At 29.4% G+C, this 26,302-nt stretch overlaps 1 long non-coding RNA gene across 1 annotated transcript; it reads right to left on the bottom strand.

Annotated features, from left to right (window-relative positions):
* Positions 1-11,726: 11,726 nt before the first annotated feature.
* On the bottom strand, positions 11,727-26,065 carry LOC147802762 (uncharacterized). The gene is made up of 3 exons (XR_015430010.1): positions 25,944-26,065; positions 16,184-18,117; positions 11,727-11,875 (listed from the first exon to the last, which is right to left on the bottom strand). It is a non-coding gene; the product is annotated as an uncharacterized LOC147802762 (long non-coding RNA).
* Positions 26,066-26,302: the final 237 nt, after the last annotated feature.

Raw genomic sequence — 26,302 nt, 5'->3', positions numbered from 1 at the left:
GCGCGAAGCGCTACCGCTCAACCATCGGGCGTCTTATTACATAACCAGTTTGAGAAATTATCCTCAAAAAGCGTTACATTCGGCTCTTATAATGCATTCTCAATGGTAGTAGAAAATGAATTATTAGAACATATTAATTAATTAATATAACAATATGTTAATTATTAATATAAAATGCATAATATATCTAATAACTATTGTATTCCTATATATTAGTATATAATTTATACAGGTTTGCCGCGGGTGACTAAATATGCAAAAAGTGGTGACTAAAAAATTTAAACTTTATTAAAAGAGATTAAAATTAGCCACTTTTTATACCATATTTTTTTCAGTTTACCATTGAAAGTTGAAGCAAAGAGTGACTTTGATTTAAATATGAATAATTTGAAATATGAATCATAGTGGTAGTTATGATTGAATAATTAAAGATATAATAAATAATTAAAAATGAAATAAATGAATTTTTACAGCCAGTGGCATTCCTGTTTATAGGAATAAATTAATTCTTAGAACCTATTCATTAATTTTCAAAAAAAAAAATTATTCTAATTTCGATAAAAAAAATATTACAGTATTTTTTTTTACAAAATTATTATTAAAAGTAATTTTGAAAAGAAAATTTAATTTCAGTAAGATAAAACGTGAGTTATCCATATTGTTAGATTTTTATAATTCGAACAAAAAAAAATATTTTATTTTGCATAAAATTAAAATATTTCATTAAATATTTCAAAAAAATACCAAGTTGAATGTACTGAATGAATAACTTAATTAGAATACTCCAAATTTTTCAATTTACCTTTCCTATCTGAAGATTGTTCATTATGTTTAGCCATGGGAAAATTATAGATAACTAAGTGAATGCAGAATAATTCTGAGAATTAATTTATTCTCAAGTACTAATATAAATAAGGACATAATTGCTTATTTACTTCATCGGTATTCAATTCCGGGACAGCATTGTTTAGTTAATCCGGTTCTTTGAACAATTACTTTAATTATAATTTTTTGTTTTTTTTTATTTAACTATTATCATTATTTTTATTTTGCTTCAAGTTGAACGACTTCTAAAATCTGATCATTAACGGACGATTGTTTAATTGTTTTTATAAGAAATAATTCTATTCTCTGAAAAACAACGCCTTTAGATCCGTCATCGAAAGCCAGTAATTTTAATTTCATCATAAGATCTATTCAAATATCATTAATTATTTTTCATTTCATAATTCAAACCGTTTCCCTCTGAATCTCCCCACTTGAAATTGCCATAAACTGAATAAATGATGAATTAATCAAACGGAAAAAACCAGTTTATTTTGTTGGTCAGTTTTTTTTTAGGAGAGTTCGCATTTTATTGCGGGTCTCGTCTATTATGTATAGTGCTTTGGGTTTTATTTCATGTGGTTACCTTATTTTAAGACATATTGTAAACAAAACAAGTGCTCACTTAATCATCATAGCAATCTGAAACTGTTTATGAGGTCATGCTTAAATAATGAAAGATTCGTGGTTCAGTTTAAAAATGGAACTAATTTTACGTCTTCATACAATGAACTTTTTTCTTCTTTAATACAAATAACAAAAAATAAGTTTTATTTAAACACATTGTTCATAAAATGTTGAACAATACAGAAACCAACTTATACTCTTTCGAAAAATGATTTTGCTATAGCTCAATGATAGAAGAATGCAAATTGCACTGCCTTCTGTGAAAGATTTTATAATGTGGTTGAGATTTTAGCAATAAATTTTTGTTAATTCTGAAAATATTTCATAAATCTCACCACTTGATAAAAGGATTAAAGCAGCATTTTAATATACATTTGAATTCTTTGCAAGTCATAGTAGTATAATTATGTACGTTAGATTTATTTATATGTAACAGTATTCGAGGTCATTTTAAATTAAATTTATAAATCCAAGACTACAATTAAATGAAAAAAACAAATTGTTTTTTGGAAACATAACCAAATTACTCAAAAAAATCTTATGTTACATATATGTGAAAAGTGCTATTATTAAAATTTGAGTTGAGTTGATTGTAAAGTTCAATGGTACAAGATTGCTATTATCAAAACAGGAAAGTGCATTAATATTTAAAACTTGAGGGATCTTTTTTTTAAATATTTACTGCAAACCACATTAAAACTTCAAGATGGATGGGAAAAGGATTGTAACCGGCTTCAACTGCCCAGTTTGATGATAATTAAGCATTTAATTTAATTTAATTATCGTAGTCGAACAGCAGACAAAATTTCGAGTGTACGACTACCAATGTTTAACTCCGTAGCCTTGTAATTTTAAACCCAATCCAGAAGGCAAGAGAACTCGTGGTTCAAGTACTGGGAGAAATTTGCCTTCGTGAAGGATTTTTAGATGTAACTAACCCGCAGTTGCGTTACATGGAAAGGAAAACTACTAAAACCTCCCACGGTTAGCCTGACGAGAAGGTGACTCTTACCAATGATCCGTCTACCTCTAACCCTGACAAAATCTTACGTCAGCACTGTGGTCGGTGTGAGCTGAGTGTGGAATGCGTATTGACCACCCATTGCTGGGATTGGAGCCTGGGTTCCGATTGAGAGACGAGCTTTCTATCCCCTACGGCAGGGGTCCCCAACCTTTTTGTACCTAAGAGCAAATGCCAGAATATCGGTCGAATGGCGGGCACCATTTATTTTTTAAAGATAAATTTATAGTTGATAGACGTAGGTAATAATACACACTACATATAATGCACAAAAAATTTAATTTTAAAAATTAATTTAAATTAGGAATACAATTAGTATTAATATTCTTGTGTAAAATAAATGATAACTAAATTGCTTTTTCAAACCATACGAAGTATAAAAATAATTTATAAAATATATAAAATACAGTCAATGTGATCTTTGGCATGGCATTTCACTGGCCAGCGCTTCATAATTGGGAGAATATGGTGAAATTCCTGCTCGCAAGCAATCGTCAAGGTGTTCATCTGTAAGTCTGGATCTATATTTTAGTTTTATGAAGCGACCAAAAAGCGACTTTATTTTATGTGCTGCTCTTTTTAAGAATGAAATTCATTTCTGACAACTATATTCCAGAATTTCTCATCTGATATAATAGTTTTGAGGATAATGTCATTCTGAAGATCCAAAATTTCTGTCTCCACTTCTCGCCTTACTTGAAGAAATTCTGAAATGTGTGTTGCTATTACGGTTACTTGACTGGTTAAAGGATTTACAAAATATATGATAAAATATCTCGATGATATTAAATTGTTGAAAGCGCTTTTCAAATTGATCATGTATGGAAAATGCACAAGAGACTTAATTTTCAAATGTGATATCCGCAAAACTAGCTTAGCTCTGAACGAGTTTATAGCCCCTATCATTCTTGCTATAATTTTGTCTATTCCCTTCAGCTCCAAGTTTTAATTATTTAATTTTTCCGCTATATCCGTTATGAAAGACAAATCTGTTAGCCAAAGAGGATCTCTTAGATCTAAAAATTTCTGATTTTTGGCTGCAAGATAATTTTTAATTTCTTCAGTTAAATCTAGAAATCTATCAAGTACTTTACCTTTACTGAGCTAGCGTACTTATGTATGTATTTGTATAACATTTTATGGGGAAATGGAAAACTGAAATATTTTATCGTTGGGCAAAAGCAGCGGGCGCACCTAGACCGATCGACGGGCGCCATGGTGCCCGCGGGCATAGGGTTGGGGACCCCTGCTACGGCTTATGATGAACTTATGTTTATGATGACGATGAGCTTATGTTTTGTATGATGAACTTATGTTATGTTTGACGTCTTATGTTTTGAAACGTACTTTTTTAGTAATTTCCATTTTTTTCGGACGAGCATTTTTGTCAATTATGATAAATGTGCATTTTTAATCATGCTCTAGATGAAAAATTCACAGGTATTTTTGTCGGCATGTGTTATAACCCTTAGAATAAATGCTAATAAAAAAAATTTAGTACATTTATCACATAATAGTGCAATTAAAAAAAATTTTTTTCAATTTCTTTATCTGTATTTAGTTTCTAAGTAAAGACGCAAAATATTCGTATGTTTGATATCCATCTGATATAAATTAAAACGTTTACTGAAAGGAACTTTTAGCCATACCATACATTACACCAAATTTAGAAGAACTTAGTTATTTTTCTAATTTTCATATTGTGGTTGGTTTGTTACTTTTCCATTTAATGTCCTTCTAAGTCACTTTAGTTTGTTTAACTGTACTTATGTATAAATAGGCTTATTTGTAAGTAACTAATAACAACTAATTCATTTCTCAACATAGCCTTAAAACTTTTTCACACTTGAAAGTTTTTAGATTAAGTTACAGAATTGAAAATCACAATAGTGACTACAATTTTTAAAATCCATTTTAATTAAATTTCGAAATTCCGTAACCATCTTTCCTCTATCCAACAATATGATAACATACATGCATATATTTCATTCTAATGTAATAACATCATTTGGAAGCTAAGCGAAACTTTCAACAAAACTTAAGAATTAATTCAAATAAAACAATATTTAAGGTAAACATGCTTTAATAGAGCTTTACGTCAATTTCAGGTCTTTATAATGTTACCAATTCTATTTCGATTCGAGAAATACTTTTAATATATTTAACGGCTCCTAAATATGTCAATCTATTATATTTAAGTTTTAGCTTAAAATATATCCGTGGTAAAGAACTCCATAGCGCTTAAAATCGTTCTCAGCTCTAAGCAGAAGATTTTCTCTATCATTACATACTTTTCAGCAGACGATTAACTTTTGCGTTACATACTTCTAAGCAGACGAGTGCGTGTTCAGTGACACGTAACAACGGTTGCCGACCTTTTGATCAATCAATCAATTGTTGGACATGGACAAAGGAATGTCGAAAGAACTTTGACACGGGAATTACCTATTTGATACTAAAAGAATGACCATATAACGTTTCTGTGAGGTTGTCTTGTCAATATTAGAGAATTTTACCTTATAACAAGCAATACCTATAAAAAAAGGGATTATTTTTCAATTGTTATCAGTGTAGGATGCTGATTTTGTCAATTATTTTCATAGCTATTATTTTTGGAACAATAGAACGTGGCAAAAATATTCTAATTTGAAATCGGAGACACTGTTGAAACTTTAATTTTCTAATGTTCCCAACTACAGACACATTGTAAGAAAATTCTACACAACATTGAGCCAAATGAACAGAAATTTCAGAAACTTTTAAAGTATATGAAAATATGCGAACAATATTAATAAACAGTTTGATTTGAAACTGTCAATTTTGGAGAGAAAAAAAAAGTTTATCACTACATTGATCACTAAAATGCCCTTTATTCGGACTACTGAGGGTCAACAGCGCAAGACGGTGTCTTAATATACAGGGTTATTCATAGTTCCCTCTGCCTGTAAACGCCATTTTTCTTTACTACAACTGGCTTCAGTGGTACATGTTACTGCCATTTACTGACAACTGCTTAAATTAAAACTTGAATACTTTCGGAATAATTTCATATGTTCTTTTTTGCCATGTTCGTCTTCGTTTTTTTACTATAACGCTTCGTAACCCCGGAGGGAATTATGAATAACCCTGTATATATTTCCTACAAAGACGTATATAATAACAAAAGTTAGCAGCCTGATTTCTTGTCAAAGTAAGAAAGAGAGTTTTAATTAATCCTGAAAATAAAGTCTACTACAAATTTTAACTTTTTAATACATTTCATGTATATTCTGAGATTCATATTTTCTCATTCAACAGTGAACACATCAACTCAGGTATTTTAAAAAACAAACACTCAATTTCGTAACATTTTAAGGGTGTTCTTTAAAGCCCTTTCACTGAGAAAGGAAAAAAAAATCCATAATTTGTGTGCCTTTCACTTTAAACAAAGCTTAATCTTAAAATAAAGATATTACTATAAAGTTAAAAAGAATTTTCTGAAACTTTATAGTTTAAATATTTTCAAAAATATTTATTAAAAGTTTTCTTTTAAAAAATCTTTCATCCAGATGAAAATCAGTGAATAATTATCAATTTTTGCGTATTTTTATTAGCCCAAACAATGCAGCGTCAAAGTATCTTTTAAAAAAAATTAAAACACAAACGATGTTAATTATTCTAAAACTATAGCTTTTCTTAATGTTGTCATTTCCACTATTAGCATAAAAAGAGAGACAAAGCCAAACCTAATATGGTTAACTGTTACAAACTCACAACGATTATAAAAATAGCACATTATTCGCTAAAAAGCGTTATTTCAAATGGCGAACTAACCTTCAAAGAACATCTTTAAAATTTTACTCATTCTTTAAGCTTTCTTCCACGCTTCGTTCTAACTCGCAAGAATAGATCACGGTTGTCGTTTTCAATGCTAAGGTTATCTCAACCGGAAGAAGATTATTTCTGAAAGAGCTTAGAATTTTCAGAAGCGGAATTAATGTAGGCGAAGGAATATTTGGGGGTAACATTAATAGGCTTCCAAATTGAGGGATTTCGGGACGCCTACACATAGTCACGAATGTTTGAGTGTGATTGCGTCATTTATTGTGGTTGGCAAATGAATATCGTTTTCAAAAATATATTTTCGTGATATTTTTTTAAATACATTAAATCTCTGTTTTTGTTATGACTTTCGTTATCTTTTGGAAGATTTGTGCATAAAAGTAATTCGAATTTAGATTGTTCTTTTATTGTTTTGAATGACTGTGAGATTGAAACAAAAATCACGAAAAGATGGTTAAATGTTGATCTCACTCTCTTTTCAAATGGCTAATCTTTTGGAAAATCACTTTGTTCTACTGAAAAGTTAGCCAAACCATAGATTATTAAAACAATTATTTTAAAATATAAGAGTAAGATATGCCTGAAAAGGTAATACGAATCATGAGAGCATTAAATGTTAATGATATTTCATCATTTTCTAAATGCATTTTTATCAAGAAAATTATTAAATAGTTTTTCATTATCTTAAATTCATTCTATTTCGTTGCATTTTTATTAATGCTTTTTATTTTTTTATTTTACTTTAACTTTCTCAAGCCTGGTGTATTTTAAATGAGAAAGTTCTGGGTAATTCTTTAAAAGTAGTAGTTAAATTTTAGGAAATATACATTTGCCGAAAATTTCAAATTTGGAATTGGTATCAAAATTGGTTTTTATAAAACTGCAGCGAAAACTAATTTTATTAAATTTATTATAGTATTGAGATAAATAAGTCACCAGTTTTTAAATTTTTCCTGGTAATGGATATCCTGTTTTTGGTGGGATCCACAAGTGCTATCAAGTGTAAGAGGATGATAATTGATGTTAACACTTCAAAGCAATTCATTTTTTATTCCTAATTCTACTGCCTGGACCTACGATTTTCCTAAAAGTGTGAGCTGAAACTCGCTATTAATGACAAAGTCATTACCAATTGACCAATCAGCGTCTTAGGTTTTGTGACGTCAAGAAGCAAGAATCAGATTATGTCATTTTGTTGTCTGCTTTCATATATCTTACTCCAAATATCTTTTAAATCCAAATATCTGCTTACATATCTTTTACGGTTTATTTGTGTTATTATGATTTTATTTGAATTTATTTGGCAATTTTAAACTTATGTAGGTATTATTTTATAATGTTGAATATGAACAATGCGCATGCGCAAGTTTTTCTTCCGACCAATCAGTGGCATTCAAGAACTTGGATAGTGTCGGCGAATCATCTAATTCGGATTCAAGAACTTGGACCGTGTAAACAGGCCTTTAGCAACATCAACCTTATTCTTATCACATCATCGTTTAAATACTTCAGGATGGATGGGATAAAGGCCCAATTGCCCAGATTTAAAATCAGACTAGGCATAAGACTAGGCTACATATATTATCAATATTTCAATAACTAAAAACAAAAATTAGTAAAGCAAAGCTAACATGTTTTTAGACACTTTATGGTTAATAGGATTCCAGTTTTTCTACGCTAATTCTTGGATACGCAGATTCGTGAATAATTCTTGAATACAGATTCTTATCTGATTGTTGGACAATACTGCTCTTGTAAAGGAAAAGCATGAGTCACTTTCCAGTTTTTCTACGCTAATTCTTGGATACGCAGATTCGTGGATAATTCTTGAATACAGATTCTTATCTGATTGTTGGACAACACTGCGCTTGTGAAGAAAAAGCATAGGTCACTTTAAACATCTAGTTAATTTGTTTGAGTAGTTTTTATTTGTAGTGTAATTGGGAAGTCTGACTAGCAGAAATAATTAAAATAATAAAAATAGAAAGATAATAAATAAAAATGGAAGTAAGGCCTAATAATAATAAAAATAGAAGTAATGTCCTGGTCACTCTTTATGTCATTGATTGATGAGACTTGCACATTTAAGAACAAAATTCTGAGACTCATTTCTTTTTAAATATATCTTTCGTTCGGGAAAAATTTTTTAGTTCAAGAAAATCTCATTAGATGTCACACTTTTTTAAAATTAATATTAAATATCATGAAATCATCTTCCAAATGTAATTTCTGCAATTATTTATGCTGCCAAACTCTGGGACAGGTAAAGAACCGGATTAACTTGGTAAAGAGAGACCGGATCTTGGTCCGCATAACGAACTATATTAGATTGCACCGAAATCTTCGAGGGTTAGCGAGTAGGGGGTACAGTCCTTTAGAACAATAACCTTATAAGATTAAGAACTTACCCGTCTTTGTTTCTCTATTAGTTTAAAAGGATTAATGGTACGCATGTCAAGCATACAGAAATGCATTAGTACATTCAACAAAGAAATAAATTTACGAACAAGACAAATGAAGAAAAAAGTTTAAATATTTAAATTAAATCGTAATATATATGAGGTGCATAATATTATGAAAGAAAAAGAAAAACATCTAAGCTTTTAATTAAATTTATAAAAAAAAAAACGATTTGAAAGGATTTTATTAGTTTAATTAAAAATAATAAAAGAAAACTATCGATAATATTTAAGGTACCTAGTAAAACTTAAGGTTATTATAGTTGGGGGACGATGTAGAAGTTAGGGCAAAAATCGTAACCAAATTTTTTTTTAAAAATCTATTTTTTATGTTTCTCATGTATTAGAATAAAAACTCTTTAATACTTTAAAAAAAAAACTGATTTTTCACTTTCTTTCACTGTCAGACGATATTTTTCTTAGTTTTTCAAAGCAAAGAAACAGCGAAGTAACAGCTTGTGAAGTTAAACTAAATAATACTAAAATAAATTCAACGTTTAAAATTGTTTTTTTAAAATTCAAGCTGAATCAGCATTTATATAGACAAAACAAAAACTTCCTAGTTTGTTATCAAAACAAATTTATTAAAACAGTCAGGGAAAAGTTTAAAATAAAAACGATGAGGATTTAAAAAAAGAATGACGTCTGAGGAAATGCGTTTTGTTTCTTCACTTTCATGTAGTACATGCAATAAAGTTTTGAATCTGCGTCCACTAAATATTTTATTTTTATTTGTATAATTCATCAACAAAACGAAAGAACTGACTAATTTAAAAACTGATAAAATTTAAAATTAATAAATTGAAACAAATAATAAAGAAAAATACTCTGAGTTACTTGTGATCAACGTTTAAGTTTCATTTGTTTTATCTTGGTTTTAAATTAAAAAGTTCTATTTTTATTTCCTCAATGTCGTTTTGTTCTTAAAAACCGTTTAATAATGGTGAAATCACAAATATCTATTTAAGAAGGCGGTCTAAAATGTTTAGATGTGTTTGTAAATTTGCAGATATGTTGGTAAATTAGTAGATATGTTTTCAAATTTGTAGATATGTTTGTAAATTTGCAGATATGTTTCAAAAATATGTTTATAAGTGTTTCATAAATATTTTGTCTTCTATAGAAGCCCGTTATACATCACTGCAGCATAAAGATTCGTTCCTTAATCTGTTAGGGTAAACAAAACAAATAATAAAAAATTGGGCCCTGAATAATTTCGTTTACAATATCTTCGCGATATGAATCTACGAATATTGACTAAAAATATGTGCATGTGTATAAGTGTTTTAGTATCATCTAGTTTTAAGTTGATTTGTAGATCTTCAAAAACAAACCAAACAAGTCAAAAACAAGTCATTTTGACTGCTTTTTAACTGCTTTTTCATTTGCAAAAAATATACAAATAATAATGCATAAATATTTTTTTCCAAGTAAAGTAAATTTTTTTATTGTTAATATTTACTAATAACTTATTTTATTACTGTAAATAATATAAAAAATATTTAAAATTAATTAAACAAATTTCTTTACACATTAGTTATTCTTTCACAAAGCAGACATTATGACTGCTTTTGGGTAATATACCCATGCAGCAGAGATAAGTATAAATTACGTGAAAATAACGTTAAAATGCCACAAGGTTTAGAGCAAAAAAACGTTTATTTAAAACGTTTTATTTCCGTTTCGAGTGGTAGTCTCGAATTAGGTAAAAAAGCGTTTATATTTGGGTTGTTTTTAACGTAAAAATGACCGATTTTTGCCGTTATTTTGACTAAGGTGAATTTCGTAACCAATTTTTAACGTATTTTTTACGTTTTTTTCACCAAACTATTTACGTATATTTTTGGTTATATAAATTCGTTTTTTTCACCATGAATATTTACGTGTTTTTAACGCTTATTTTTATTAAAATAACGTACATTTTACGTTATTTTAACCAAAATACAAACGCATTTTATCCATACTATTTACGTATTATTAACGCTTATTTTTGAGCTTTATTTACGCTTATTTTTGAGCTTTATTTACGTATTATTAACGCTTATTTTTGAGCTCTATTTACGTATTATTAACGCTTATATATCAATATTTTTAACGCTTATTTTGAGCTAGGTGAATTAATAAATTTTTCGCGTAAATTTAACTAAATTAATTTCAATTTATCGTAATTTTAACCGAATTGTTAACAATAGCATATTTTAAGTTTTTTTTTTTTACTAAGAAGGAAAGAAACCATTCTGTATTTTAATGTTTATGCTGCACTAATTACACTAAAAAATATAGCATTTACTTTTTATTTAAAAAAAAACTTTTAATTCTTTTCGAACTAAAACTAAAATAACGGAAAATAGTCGATATTCATGCTTTTTTTTTTTTTTTTTTTTAGAATCCTAGAAAAAGCTTTTATTTTTAATCTCACACTTTCTGTAAATTTTTACAATTCAAATTATAACTCAACGAATATGGAATGCAAATCTTTCTACCTCTTCACAGCAGCATACTGGTTTATTTACGAAGTTTCATGTCTCTCAGGAATTTTTTACATTTTTCATTCCTAAAAGTTTGTAATATAAAGAATTGGTAGAAGAAAAAATTACTCAATACTTACATGATTTTCCAAACCCCTATGGAAAAAATATTTTTTTTTTTAGTTTAAATTAATAATTAAGAAATCTACTGCTCTGCTGAAGTCCATGTTTCCAAATTGCTTGCTGGAAATTATCTACTCTTCTAGAATGCTTTTGGGCTCATTAATTTATTTTTTTTTAAATGCATATATTTTAGTTTTTAGCTTGAAAAATTTGACTAAAATTTACTTTAACACACACACGAAGTAAAAAAAAATATTAACCAAATTTACCATTTGATTTGTTTATTTACAAAAAATTAATTATTACGTAAAATTACAATTTTTAATCCAGAAGAGCAGTTAACTAAATAATTTTAAATACAGAAAAAAACATTAAATCAAATAAGATTTATTAAGTTTTATTTATTTTACAACTATCATACAATATATTTACAATATATAGATTTACAATTATAACACATCGCTACAGATCTGAAACATTCATAACTTCTTCCACCCCGCTGTTACTATCACCTCTTCACTGCAATGTTCCTGGAAAACAAATAAATATTTTAGCATATGAAAAAAAATATACCGGACAATAATATTAAATTGTTACAACCAACAGTAGATTTCTAAAACGAAGCAATACTGACTAGATAAAATACAGTTAAATAAAAAATTTTAAAAAAATATTAAAACATGATTTTCATGGAATTTCTACTAAGTATATATCGATTGAGTACATCCAAATACTTAGATATAAGAAAATCTATTTTAAAAATTTTAGTCACATATTACATGACAAAATTATATACATATACAGCACAAATCTGAATTAGAATATTTAATATTTTTTTTTTTATCCTAACTAAATCTTACAATGAAGCCAGCAGTAAGTTATAAACAAAACATTAAATTATTTTTCGTGTGGCTTTGAGGAGAACTCCTCCAGACTTTTAGTCTGGTGCTGTCGGCTGCTTTGGTAACAAGTAAGAGCACAATTAAGGAATAAAGGTGTCAATTGGTTTACCCACACTGACCTAAAATCAAGACAAAACTATTCACAAAACACCCCTATTTGAAATTACTTTTTCTCATAACCGCAATACTTGCCACGACATGCACCCGTTGTCAGGTAAAGTTCTCCTAAAAGCTGCCCTATACTTTCTGTTTATTTACTTATCATCAGAATTTTATTTTTCTCTCTCATTCTTTTCATTTTCTTATTGCTCCTTGGGTGCAATTTTCATTCCTCTTCAGAATATTTTGCAAGAACTTTGTAGTTCAGAAACACAATTCGATTAGTTTCAGTTACGTAATTTTTAATTTCTCATTTATTAAAACAGTAAAAATACTATGCCTTTTAACACTAACAGTATCTTTAATATACAAAAGGAGTAATTTTAACAAATTCAGTAATTTGTTAAACTATATATTATTTAGTTCAAGTGAAGAATTACATTTTACAATTGCCTCTGTTAAAGCTTTTTTAAACAAAAAATGGTTATTTTGAAAATTCTTTAATTTCTGGAAAATCGCTGCTAAAACACTTTACTCCAAAATACATTAGAAAGCTGTTAGGTGATTTAGAAATTCATTTCCACAACAGAATTCTTAGTAATGGTGGGGCATTAAATTCCAGGGTGGGAAAAATAGGTTCGGTGTTCCTTGACCCAAGTGTGTTACTATCAGGTTGCTTGGGGGCAGTAAAAACTTTATTTGTTTAAACCACTTTAAAAGGACTGGATAAAAAAATTTCAAAAAAAAAAAACCCAGTTAGTGTTAGTTAAATGTAGCAACATGACAGAATGTTTGGAGTAATGCAGTATAGCAATTTTGGACGATAAAAACAATTCGGAGGAAACAATTTTAAACTTAAAATTGTTTCAAAAAATAATAATTTTATGCTTGGAACTAATTAGAAATTATCTTTTTTAATGCTGCATATATATATATATATATGAGCAAAACAAAATTACCAACTTTCCACACCCTTGCAAAAAAATAAAATAAAAATTTTTTTGAACAAGTATAGAGCAGATATATCAAAAACATTTTTTTAACTTATTTAAAGATGCGAAAACAAATATATATTTTTTTGTCAAACTGTAATTCATATAGTTTGTAGTAGTGATAATTTCCATTGCATGAACTACTTAATTTACAAGATATATAAGTTTTCTGCAATATTAGACATTTAACATAAATTTTACTTGATAGTTTTTGTTTAAATAAAAAGTTGGAACATAAGTATGCTAAATGTATACAGTAAAATGCAAGAAAATATAATAAATTAATAAAAACTAGTCAGTCTAACTCTTTTAGAGAAAAGTAAGCATTTTTTGCAACCTTGATATACACAATGAATCATGTTTTAAAGCATTTTAATCATTAATACTTCAACACCAAATAATAGACACAAAAACATTCACTTGGAAAAATAAGATATTTAAATAAAAGATGTTTTCAAACAGTATGAAATCAAAAAATTTTTCATTTAATGTAAGCATAATAACATAGTGCAGAAGTTATTGAAAAAAAAAACTTTATGAAAATAAAGTGATAATATCATAGATATATCATATAAATAGAAAATATATGTATAGCATAGCTGCCAACCTTAGGAATCAAAAATTAGGAACACTATATGCCACAAAATTATGCACCAATTATGAGAGTAAGACAAAAATTTAACTATTAAATATTAACATTAATTGACAAATATTAAAATATCTTAAGTAAATTAGTAAAACGAAACTATAAACACTATCCTTTGAGGGAAATTTATAATATTAATATTTTATAATTAGGAATACCGGTATAGTTTAAAAACAACCATTACTTTTTAATACATAATTATTATTCTCCAAATTATAAAAGACAGGTAAATAATAATCTACGACATAAGCAAATATTTCTGATGCATGTGTTTAAATACTGCAATACATTTTTTCAAAAATAATAATAGTTGTTTAAGATTCAATTTAGTGAAATGATCAGCAACAGCTATTAGAATAGTATTTTCCAATAAAAAGCTACTAAAAATTACTTCTGCACAATGATCACAGGAAGCTTGTGGCGATCAGAACTAGGGTTTGATTTAAAAGCAAAAATACTGAAATTTTAGGAAAATTCAGATTTTTTATAAAAATATCAGATTTTTAGATTTGATATAAAAATTAGGAACAAATCCGAAAAATTCTGAACAGTTGGCAGCTATGGTACAGTCATAGATATAAAATCATTGATTAAAGTTAACAATATTGAAAGTTCAATTTCTAATATGAGGAATTGTAAAAAACTGCAGATGTACAAAAAAAAAATATATATTAAAACAAGGATAATTTGAAATCTTGTGGCAGAATGTTTTTGAGCTATCTGCGACTAAACTCTCCAGCACTAATATCTAATTGCAAAATACTTTTAATACAAACAAACATATATGTTGCTAATTTAAAATGGCAAATACGCTGTGTCAACAAAAAATAATAATAATGATTTTCTTAATCTAACACAAAAAATTTTTTTTTTAATATTATTCTCACATTTTGGTTATATTTCACATTTTCTCACATATGGGTTATATTCTCACATTTAGCTTCTTCGCATTTTGTAAATAATCATCACAATAAAAAAATATTAAATATCATGAAATCCGTAGTAGCAATTGCCCCCCCCCCCCCAAAAAAAAAATATATGATGTAATTACGTAAATTGAACTCCTCAAAAGCGTGTTACACTTTGAAATTAGGTTGTAATTATCGTATAAAAAATATCGGATTTAAAATTTAAGGAGAAATCAGCATCTATAACTTCTAAAAATTCGATAGAATTAAAAAAAAAAAAAAAAAAGATAGCCTTAAAAAAGAGATACTCAAATTCACAATTCGAGTTTTCCATATTGTTTAAATATATCAAGATGGTTAAGAATCAAATGAAAATCAATATCAATAACTGCCGAAAATACTATCAAAACATTACGTCGGTGAAAATTGAGCATGTCAAAAACTGATTATCTAAATGCATGATTCAAATATTGCATGTTCAAATATTTCTGTAAAAAAGAAAAGTAATATTTTCTTCCTTTCAAGAGAAAAATCTTTCTGCAAGAGATCTGTAAAATTCTGCAACAATGTTGCCGTGTCGCTGCGATTCTGCCATGGAGATTTGAAATACTGAGCAATATGTATCAATCTTAATTCCCCGAGAATTTCCAATTGATGTTGTTTATTCATTTTATAATTCATTTTAATGTTTGCCAAATGTTTGGTTTGAGTAGCCTTAGCCTTTGAGGGATTCATCAATCTGCATAATTGTTGAAGAATTGTTAAAAGCAAAATAGAAGTTTCAGAATTTGTTTGAACTTATGGAGGACTATGAATAAAAAGACTAATTTAATGCAGATAAAACACTTTTTTTTTTCTTAAGTGCCAGTGAAATAAAACATTGGAACAGCAAAAATAGTGGTGGTAAAAACAGTAACAGTTTACCATTCTACTTGATACTAACGATGAAACTTACACCAGAAACTTCTATTATAAATTAGTTGAATAGTGCAAATGCTGATGATTGTGCATCAAATAATTAGGATTCTACAGTACATGGAAAATATATTTACAATATATGATAATTAATTTTAAGAGACAAATTTTTGAGTACTTTTATTTGTTGTTATTGAAGCATGGGCAGCCTATGTAAACAATGTTTAATTACTATTTTTAATATCAGCAAAAGTAATCTGAAATAATTTTTAACAATTGATTTGTTCATGTTTATAATTTCACGAATTTTTTTTACCCATTTTTAAGTACAAGAAAAAAGGAAACAATTCAAATACAGTTATTTCTTTAGACATACTTAATTCAGGTACCTTCAAATGAGACTTGATGGAGGTTCATTCTCAAAGCTAGATCCTTTTCAAAGATCTTCCTCAGAAGTACATCAATAGATTATGAAAAAGAAAATTCATTCAGTTAATACGTTTAAAAACATAGAAATTATTCAAACATATTTTTATACGGGCACATTTATTATTCAGAACTAGAGAAGTAAGGAGTAATGGTTTGGCAGAATGTTAGCTAAAAAAAATGGTGAAATGCAGAATATATTTTTATAGCAATATTTTTTTTAAAAAAAAATTCATTAATAAATTTTTTTTACGAATAAATAAGTTTATTTATAATTGGAAATTACTCCATGCTTATCTATATTAGTGGAATGGGCTAAAGGGAAAACAAAAAATTAAACCAGAAATACTTAATAAAGTTATGAAGTAAAATAGAAAGAGAAAAAAAAATTATCATAATTGTTACAACAAAACTTCCATGCTAAGAATAATATTTTCTGTAAAGCAGTATCCATAAAGCAACATTAACTAAAATATAATCTATTAGAAATATGTTATTAAAATGCTTTGTTATCTTAAAAACACTAACAAAAACAAAAGATTATATACAAATGTAAAACAGAAAAATCTATTTTAATTCTCAAAATAAAATTTTAAAGCTTTACATCTCAGTCTTTCCAATTATCACATTTTCCAGATAAGAATAAAGTCAATAGAAACATTCTTAATTACTGTGTCATACAGTTAATAAAAACAAAGTTTTTTAGAAATGTAAAAAGCTAGGTAAAAACTAAGACAAAAATTGTTTAAAAGAAAAATTTAGCAATAAAAATTTCAATTGAACTTTTTCACCTAGCAAGGGTCTGTCTAGGTTTTTCTGAGAGGTACCTATTTTATGAAAATTTAGACATAATTTGTGAAAAATTAAAAACTACATTAAAAAATTAACACCAAAATATGGATTTATCGTTTCTTAAGGAATACAAAAATAAAATTATAAGAAAAAGTATTTTGTGAAACTACTGTTTTTTCTAAAGTTTAATTTGTGAAGGTACCGCTAAACGGTAGTAAATTCGGCCTTGACAGACCCCTGCCTAGGCATATTTTTAGAATACAATGACTATAAAAGAATTAAAAAAGTTTTAAACAGCAATGTAAATTTAAATAAAAGCTTGAATAAGAATAATTCTAAGATAATTTAATATTGAAAATTACTGCAATTATTTTCCATATTGTTTTAGCTGATAAATTTCAAAAACTGTTTCAAAAATAAGAAGAAAAATTTCCAGTAAATGTTCAACTGGGTGTTTTTTTTCTCTTTTTTTTAAAGATATCATGTTGCAAAATAAACAGTCAAAAAACTATTTTGTCCATGTGAGATTTTCTCTTGCAATAGCTTGTTAAGATGACACTTCCACGACATTTTGGTTGAAGAACCATCTGATATAGACTCTTGTAAAATTTACCCCAATCAAGCGTGTTTAACCATTGGTTCTTTAAAAAGGTAAAGTTAAAAGAAAATGCCACTACTCAACTTTTTTAAAAATGCAACAACTAATTGTTTTTATACTTTATAAGACAATAGTAGGTAAGTAGATAAGACAGCTCAAATTAATAACAATATGATAGGACTGTTTCACACATAAAACTTGTTTCGTCTCATTTGCTAATAAAATTGCCATCTCGTACTGAGTAGGCAAAACAGTAAGAAAAATGCCCGTATCATGATCTGCCGGTGAATAAGCACTATATCTTCTAAGCAACTTCCACGCAGCAACTAGGAGGAACTAAAAAAAATTAACTAACGGATATCAACTTGAAGAGTATAACTCGTAGCCACCTTTCTCACACCTTTACATATTCTTTTAAAAAGTTAGCAGTTAGAAATCTATTTGGTGCCTGGACGATAGCAGTTGGCATAACTGCTCACAATACAGAAGTAACCCTAATAGAGAATTAAAAGTTTAATGAGTATTTCTATGTTGTTACCTATGGCTAAATATTTATAAACTTCCAGCGGTCCACGAAAAATTAAGAAAATATCTCAGAATGGGAGTAACTCAGAGAATATAAGTTGAAGCAACCCTCAGGAAAACTTCTACATACTTCTTTTTAAATTTTTGCAAAGTACAATTTTTTTTTTGTTTCAACATTTTTAGTTGGCACAATCTAGTTCAAATAGGGAAACATCCCCTTTTATTTGATTCATAAAATCAGGGGAGATCTCTATAAAATGAACAATGGCAGAATAATCAGCACGTCTTGGCAACTTCTGGTATCGGAGAAACTGAAAGAAAGTAAAAAAATCACAGAAAGGGACGGACTCGAAAGATATAACTCATAACCATTTGGCAAACATTCATGTTTTTTTTTTTAAAAAATTTCAAGTTTATATCTTTTTGGTAGCTTGGCTATTGTAGTTAGTGTGACAGATTAATACATGGAAATATCCCCTAAAATTAGTGAAACAGAAAAATTTACATTATAAATCTAGCTAAAATTCTTTTCTACTCCGGAAAATTTGTTTATCATCACCTGTGGCAGAATAATCAACAGGTCTTGGTAACTTCCAGTGACTATCATCACACTGAAAACAAAACATGGGAAGAAATTCAAAAGGGTATATCTTGTAGCCACTACCCCCTGGCAAACCTCTACAAGTTTTCTTTTATAAATGTATGCAAGTTTGAAATCCACAATAGTAGGCGCGGCAAATCACAGAAGGAAAATATCCCCTCTACTCATATTTTGGTGTGTAAAGTCAACCATGATTAATAACATTTAAGTATTATCTTCAGAATAATGCTTATAATTGTTACTTTTTGTTAATTGTTATTTATTATAGCAACAAAATTTGTCAGGTGAATAAAATAATGGAACATTAATTTAATAATTTTGATAATTAAAGCTTTAAAATAGAAATTTTTTTTTACATAAGATCGCAACTAGTTTGTATCCGCACGGATTTGTAGCGCCACCTAGTGTAACTTGTAACACTGAGAGAGAGAGTGTGTGTGGACGGAGAGCTGTAACGAGCTACAAAAAAGCTCTCTTCCAAATAATAATAAATAAATATTGTGAATTTACAGTCCGCTTATTTTCTGTTTATTGAGCGAGTTCATATTTACCTGAGCGTCGACATAAGTGGTCCGTCGAGCCGGAGAAAAAATCAGCAAAATTAAAACAATTAACGAAAAGAGTTTCGTTTTGAGTTCTAAGAGATAACCATTGTGGACAGTGTTACGAGAAAACTGTGGATTCGTGCCTTCCCATTCAAAGTAGGATTGTTTTGATTTTTTTAAAAAAACTTTATATTACTTTTCATAATCATGTAAAGTGTGAAATTTATCGTGTAATAGCAATTGTTTAGTATAGTAATATTTGTGTAATAGTAGTAATATTGTTAATAGTTGTATTAATATTGTTGATTGTTAAAACAATGCAACGCCCGGCGGTATGTATCCGCACGGATTTGTAGCGCCACCTAGTGTAACTTGTAACACTGAGAGAGAGAGTGTGTGTGGACGGAGAGCTGTAACGAGCTACAAAAAAGCTCTCTTCCAAATAATAATAAATAAATATTGTGAATTTACAGTCCGCTTATTTTCTGTTTATTGAGCGAGTTCATATTTACCTGAGCGTCGACATAAGTGGTCCGCTCACCAGGAGAAAAAATCAGCAAAATTAAAACAATTAACGAAAAGAGTTTCGTTTTGAGTTCTAAGAGATAACCATTGTGGACAGTGTTACGAGAAAACTGTGGATTCGTGCCTTCCCATTCAAAGTAGGATTGTTTTGATTTTTTTATAAAAAACTTTAATTTACAATGTTTAAGAATTGTAAAAAAGATGATTTAAGGCTTATTGCCAGTGAACTAGATCTAGAGATTAGTGATGATATGACTGTGGTAAACTTAATTGATATAATTAAAAGTTGTAAAAAATATAAAACTGACTCTGAAACTGTTAGTGATCTAGTAAGTTTAATAGTAGAAGAGCGCAAGTCTGAAGAATCAAAACAATTAAAGTTAGAGAATATAAAGCTCGAGAGAGCAAAAACTGAACTAGAAATTGCACGTATTCGTGCTGAGCCAAAGGAGCTCGAGAGAACAAAAACTGAATTAGAAATTGCACGCATTCGTTCTGAGCCAAAAGAGAATAATATAGAGCTAATTGAATCTAATAATTCCCTAGATTCTTTGATTAAGAGCATTAGAACATTGACCATTAAAGTGCCGTGTAAACCCGAAAATTGGGGATTCTTCTTTACATCGTTAGAACGAGCATTTATAGTTAAGTGTGTGCCAGATAAATATAAATCAGAGATTCTTCTTAATCTACTTGGGGAAAGATCGTCTAATATTATCACATATATAAGTGATGATGATCTTAATAATTATGAAAAAGTGAAAGAAATAGTACTTAGAGAATTTCAGCCAACGGCTCAATCTTGTCTGGACAATTTCAAAACAACCACGCGCCAGTTAAACGAAACGCACGTCCAGTTTGCGTCACGTTTAACAACTAGTTGGGATTATTACTTAAAATTAAGAAATGTGACAGATTTCAAAACATTAAATCAGCTAATAATTTCTGATAAACTCTTCCAAACATTGGACAGGGAAACCGCTACTTATATAAGTGTAAAACAATCGGACACCTGGTTTGAACCAATTAAACTAGGAAAGGAAATAGATTTATTTATGACATCTCGCGGAAAATCTTTAACTAAGAGCTCTTATAATAAAAGTCATAATGAAAGAAATACTTCTAAAACCTTTTTGTCTGATGTTAAGAGTTCAAAGTGCATTTTATGTAATGAAAATCACCCCCTTTATATGTGTTCTACTTATAAGAAATTATCTGTGTATGAGAAACTGCAAATTGTTAAAGATAATGAATTGTGTTTTAATTGTCTTGGTAAACATAAAGTGATGTCTTGCAAATCAAAATATTCTTGTGCTAAATGTGGTAAAAGGCATCATATTTCATTACATTTTAATCGAGAACATAATTATTCCGCGAAATCAAAAATAAGAGAGGAGAACATTATGAATTCAGAATCGAATAAAAGACAAATTGATAGAGGAAATCCCCCCCTCTCTCCACTTGCTTCTGAATTTACACCCGCAGCATGCGAAGGGCAAAACACAGGCGCCAATATCTTTTCGGCCACGAGTAGTTATGTCTGGAATAAAAACAAAACAGTTCTTTTGAGTACGGCAATTTGTTATTTATGTGATTCTTTTGGAAATGAGAGTGAAGTTCGTGTTTTATTAGATTCGGGATCGATGTCTAATTTCATAAGTAAAGAATGTGCAGATCGCCTACAATTGAGAAAGAATAAAATTAACATAGTAGTGTCTGGGTTGAATGATTCAGCTATTTCTGTTAGGTCTCAAGTTTGTGCTACTTTAATAAATAAATCCCGAACTTTTAACGCAGATCTGAATTTATTAGTTGTTCCTAGAATTACGGATCTCACACCCTCAAAGAAAGTAAACAAGTGTATGGAAGGGTTGGAAAACATTAACTTAGCTGATGAGTATTTTCACATTCCGCAGAGAGTTGATTTATTAATTGGTGCGGAATCCTTTTTTGAGCTAATAAAACCTGGGCAAATTTACCCTCCTAACTCGAATTTAATCTTACAAAATTCTGTGTTTGGTTATTTAGTTAGTGGAAGCATATCAAATATGGAGGATAACAAAATCCATTGTGGATTAGTTAAAGAAACTCTTGATTTAGAACAAACTGTTAGAAGTTTTTGGGAGATAGAAAATATCGAAACTGAAATAATTGAGAGTAAAGAAAAAATTATTTGTGAAGAACATTTTAAAAACAACTGTGCTAGAAATTCTGAGGGACGGTACATAGTAAAGATGCCTTTAAAAGAGGATCCTAAACATTTGGGAAAATCTAAAGAGTTTGCGTTTAAGAAATTAAATCTGATGTGGAAACGTTTAATTAAGGAGCCAAATTATTTATCTTTATATAAAGATTTCCTTCATGAATATTTAGAGATGGGACACATGTCAGAAATTTCGGATGATGAAGAGGAAGAAGCCACTTACTACATTCCCCATTTAGGAGTTTACCGCCCTGATAAGCAATCAACTGTCCTAAGAGTTGTTTTTAATGCGAGTTATCCTACCTCAACTGGTAATTCCTTAAATTCTTTGCAATTAAATGGAGGCATAGTTCAGAGTGATTTATTTTCCATCATGACAAGGTTCCGTAAATATGTCTATGCCTTCACAGCAGACATAAAGAAAATGTACCGAATGATCTTAATTGACCAAAGCCAAAGAAAATTGCAGCGTATTCTTTGGAAAGAAAAAGAGAAAGGACCTGTCAAAACCTACGAGTTGAATACCGTCACTTACGGTACAGTGTGTGCACCATTTCTAGCAACTCGTACATTAAAGCAAATAGCTATTGATGAAGGAGAAAAGTATCCTCTTGCTGCTCCAGTCATTGAAAATGATTTCTACATCGATGATGTGTTGACCGGCTCTGATAATTTAGCAACTGCAAGAGAACTTAAAAATCAATTAATTGGTATTTTAGGAAATGCTGGCATGCAACTCCACAAATGGCATAGCAACTGCGCAGCGTTAGTTTCTGATGGTGAAGAAATATATAATTTTACTAACTGTGATGGAACTCAAGTGCTAGGAGTTTCCTGGAGTCCGAAGAAAGATAGTCTTTATTTTAAAGTTACCTGTAGTGCATCACATAGAAAAGACTCGAAAGTTACGAAGCGATGTGTCTTATCCACAATTGCACGCCTTTTCGACCCCCTTGGATTGCTTGGACCAGTAGTGTCAAAAGCAAAGATATTTTTGCAACAGCTATGGTCTTTAAAACTGGACTGGCATGAAGAACTGCCTGAGAAACAAATCCAAGAGTGGAAGGAGTTCGTCGAAGCTTTAAAGAGTGTTAACAACATGGAATTTGATAGATGTATACTTACAGAGGGAGCTGACATGATTGAAATTCATGGATTCGCCGACGCGTCAGAGGTTGCTTATGGTGCTGTTGTTTACTGTAAGTGTGTTAAAAATGGTCAAGCAGCGACTATCAAATTGATTGCTAGCAAAAGTCGTGTATCACCTTTGAAAAGAGTAACCATCCCAAGACTAGAACTCTGTGCCTCACTGCTTCTAGCCAAATTAGTGAAAAAAGTGATAAAAGCTCTTGATTTGCCTATATCCAACATATACTTATGGAGTGATAGCATGATTGTGCTTTCTTGGATACGTAAGGAGTCATTTCTACTTAAAACTTTCGTTGCCAATCGTGTATCCCAGATTCAAGACTTAACTAACATTGACAGTTGGAGATATGTACCATCAACTGAGAACCCAGCAGACATTATCTCCAGAGGTCTCGATCCTGATAAACTTTCACAATGTAGATTGTGGTTTGAAGGACCAAATTTCTTGTGTAACAGTGAATATCCAAATAGAGACATTCCATCCAGAGTTATTGAAGATGAATTTTCTAATGAATTTAAACCATCTAGTGACTTCAATTGTTTTATTAGTGATAATAGTAATTTTCTTAATAATTTTTTGGAAATTAGTAATAATTATAGTAAACTCATTCGTGTATTAAGTTTTGTATATAGGTTCATCGATAATTGTCGGAGCACTTATGACACATCAACTGGGTCTTTGTCTCCAGATGAACTTAAAAGAGCTGAACTAAAATTGGTAAGTTTAGTGCAGAAACGGGAGTTCAGCAAGGAAATCAGAGATTTAGAAATTACAGGTGAAGTTTCAAAGCAGAGTAAGGTAAGAAATTTATGTCCTTTCATTGATAAAAAAGGTCTCTTAAGAGTAGGTGGACGTTTGTCCAATAGTAATTTGTGCTTTGACAAAAAATTCCCATTGTTGTTACCAGAAAAACATAAATTAACACAATTGATAATTATTAGTAATCATATTAAGAATTTACATGTTGGACCTCAAACATTATTGTTTATTATAAGGCAAAGATTTTGGCCAATCAATGGCAGATCTATTTGTAGAAAAGTAGTTCGTGAGTGTTTGTTGTGCTTTAAAGCTAAACCAATAACTTGTGATCAACTTATGGGTGATCTACCCAAAAGTCGTGTGAGTCAAAACTTTCCATTTGCCATTTCAGGTGTGGACTTTTGCGGTCCATTTGCAATTAAATACAAGAACCAACGGAAAGGTACTTTTCAAAAAATTTATGTCGCGATTTTTGTATGTTTCGTCACAAAAGCGATTCATTTGGAGCTTGTGACAGAGTTGAGCTCTCAAGCATTTATAGCTACGTTAAAGAGATTTTTTTCGCGTAGAGGAAAAAGCAGTATTCTGTACTCAGATAATGCGACTAATTTCGTTGGGAGTAATAATGAGTTACAGCGATTATTTAGCTTAGTTAAAAATCCTGATAAGAGTTTATGTAATTATATGAGTCATGAAAATATCAAATGGAAATTTTTGCCACCTAGGAGTCCGAATTTTGGAGGGCTCTGGGAAGCTGGAGTGAGATCCTTCAAATATCATCTGAAAAGAGTAGTGGGTGATAAGAAATTAACTTATGAAGATTTTTTGACTGTAACTACTCAAATTGAGTCAGTTTTAAACTCAAGACCGCTTACCCCGTTATCTTCAGATGCCAATGATTTGAGCGTTCTCACTCCAGGCCATTTCCTGATCGGAAGACCGTTCACATCAATTGTTGAACCAGATGTAACCAATGTATCTGATAATAGGTTGAGTTTATGGCACAAAACCACTAAATTCGTGCAATTAATATGGAAAAAGTGGCACAAAGACTATTTGTCAACTTTGCAACAAAGGTCGAAGTGGTACATTGATAAGCAAAACATTAAATTTGGAGATATGGTTTTGATAAAGGAAGATAATTTAGCTATATGTAATTTTCCAATTGGTAGAATTGTGGAGGTCTTTCCGGGAAAGGATGGCAGAGTTCGTGTTTGTAGTATTAAAACGAACAAAGGGATCTTTAAAAGGCCCATTTCCAAGATTTGTTTATTGCCAATTGAATGAATATTTTTTTAAAAAAACTTTATATTACTTTTCATAATCATGTAAAGTGTGAAATTTATCGTGTAATAGCAATTGTTTAGTATAGTAATATTTGTGTAATAGTAGTAATATTGTTAATAGTTGTATTAATATTGTTGATTGTTAAAACAATGCAACGCCCGGCGGTATGTATCCGCACGGATTTGTAGCGCCACCTAGTGTAACTTGTAACACTGAGAGAGAGAGTGTGTGTGGACGGAGAGCTGTAACGAGCTACAAAAAAGCTCTCTTCCAAATAATAATAAATAAATATTGTGAATTTACAGTCCGCTTATTTTCTGTTTATTGAGCGAGTTCATATTTACCTGAGCGTCGACATAGTTTAACTCAGCATTTTAGATTAATATTCCTTGATTAAGCTTAGGTGCCATCAGAAAACTTTCCAAAAATTCATGATTTTATTAAAAATATCTTAACTGCATAACAATCGTATATAACGGGTCTGTATTTCGTCTCTTTACATTTTATGCACAGTAAATGAGATTCAACAAATTTTCTTGCTTTTTTCCAAAATCGTTACGTTTTGTCATAGTTTGTAAAACTTCGCAAATGATAGGCTTAGAATATTTGTGTTTATTTCAAGTAGAATTAACTACAATAATTATTTACTCTTTTTGATAGTGAAGCATTATAATGAATTAACATTCTAAATAGTAATAATTAAAGTAAGGAATAAAAGAACTTACCATTGAATTCGGCATATATAAACACACGCGTGCAAAAATGTAAATAAATGCAAGTAGTGTCGTCTAGTGTAGGGGTAGCAATCCTTGTGTAGAACTTGTTCCCACGGAAAAGGAGGGAAAAGTTGAAACTCAGTATCGTTTAATCCACTTGTAAAACAAAAACCTCAAATAACTGAAAGCAATGTGGAGAGTTACTTTGAAACTATATTGTGAATCAATTTTTTCTCTATTTTTGATTTTTCTTCTTATTTTTCTTATTATTATTCTAATTAAACCTGGAATAAAATGCTACATTGTAGAATAACTCTCATATAATATTTTTTAAAAAGTTAAATAAAACTGTCAAGCCTTGTTTGAAA

This window comes from Parasteatoda tepidariorum, chromosome 10, assembly GCF_982258835.1.
Source record: "Parasteatoda tepidariorum strain Cologne lab strain chromosome 10, Ptep-v5.0, whole genome shotgun sequence".
In the NCBI taxonomy this organism is placed as follows: Eukaryota; Metazoa; Arthropoda; class Arachnida; order Araneae; family Theridiidae; genus Parasteatoda; species Parasteatoda tepidariorum.
This window is presented reverse-complemented; position numbering and strand designations above follow the sequence as displayed.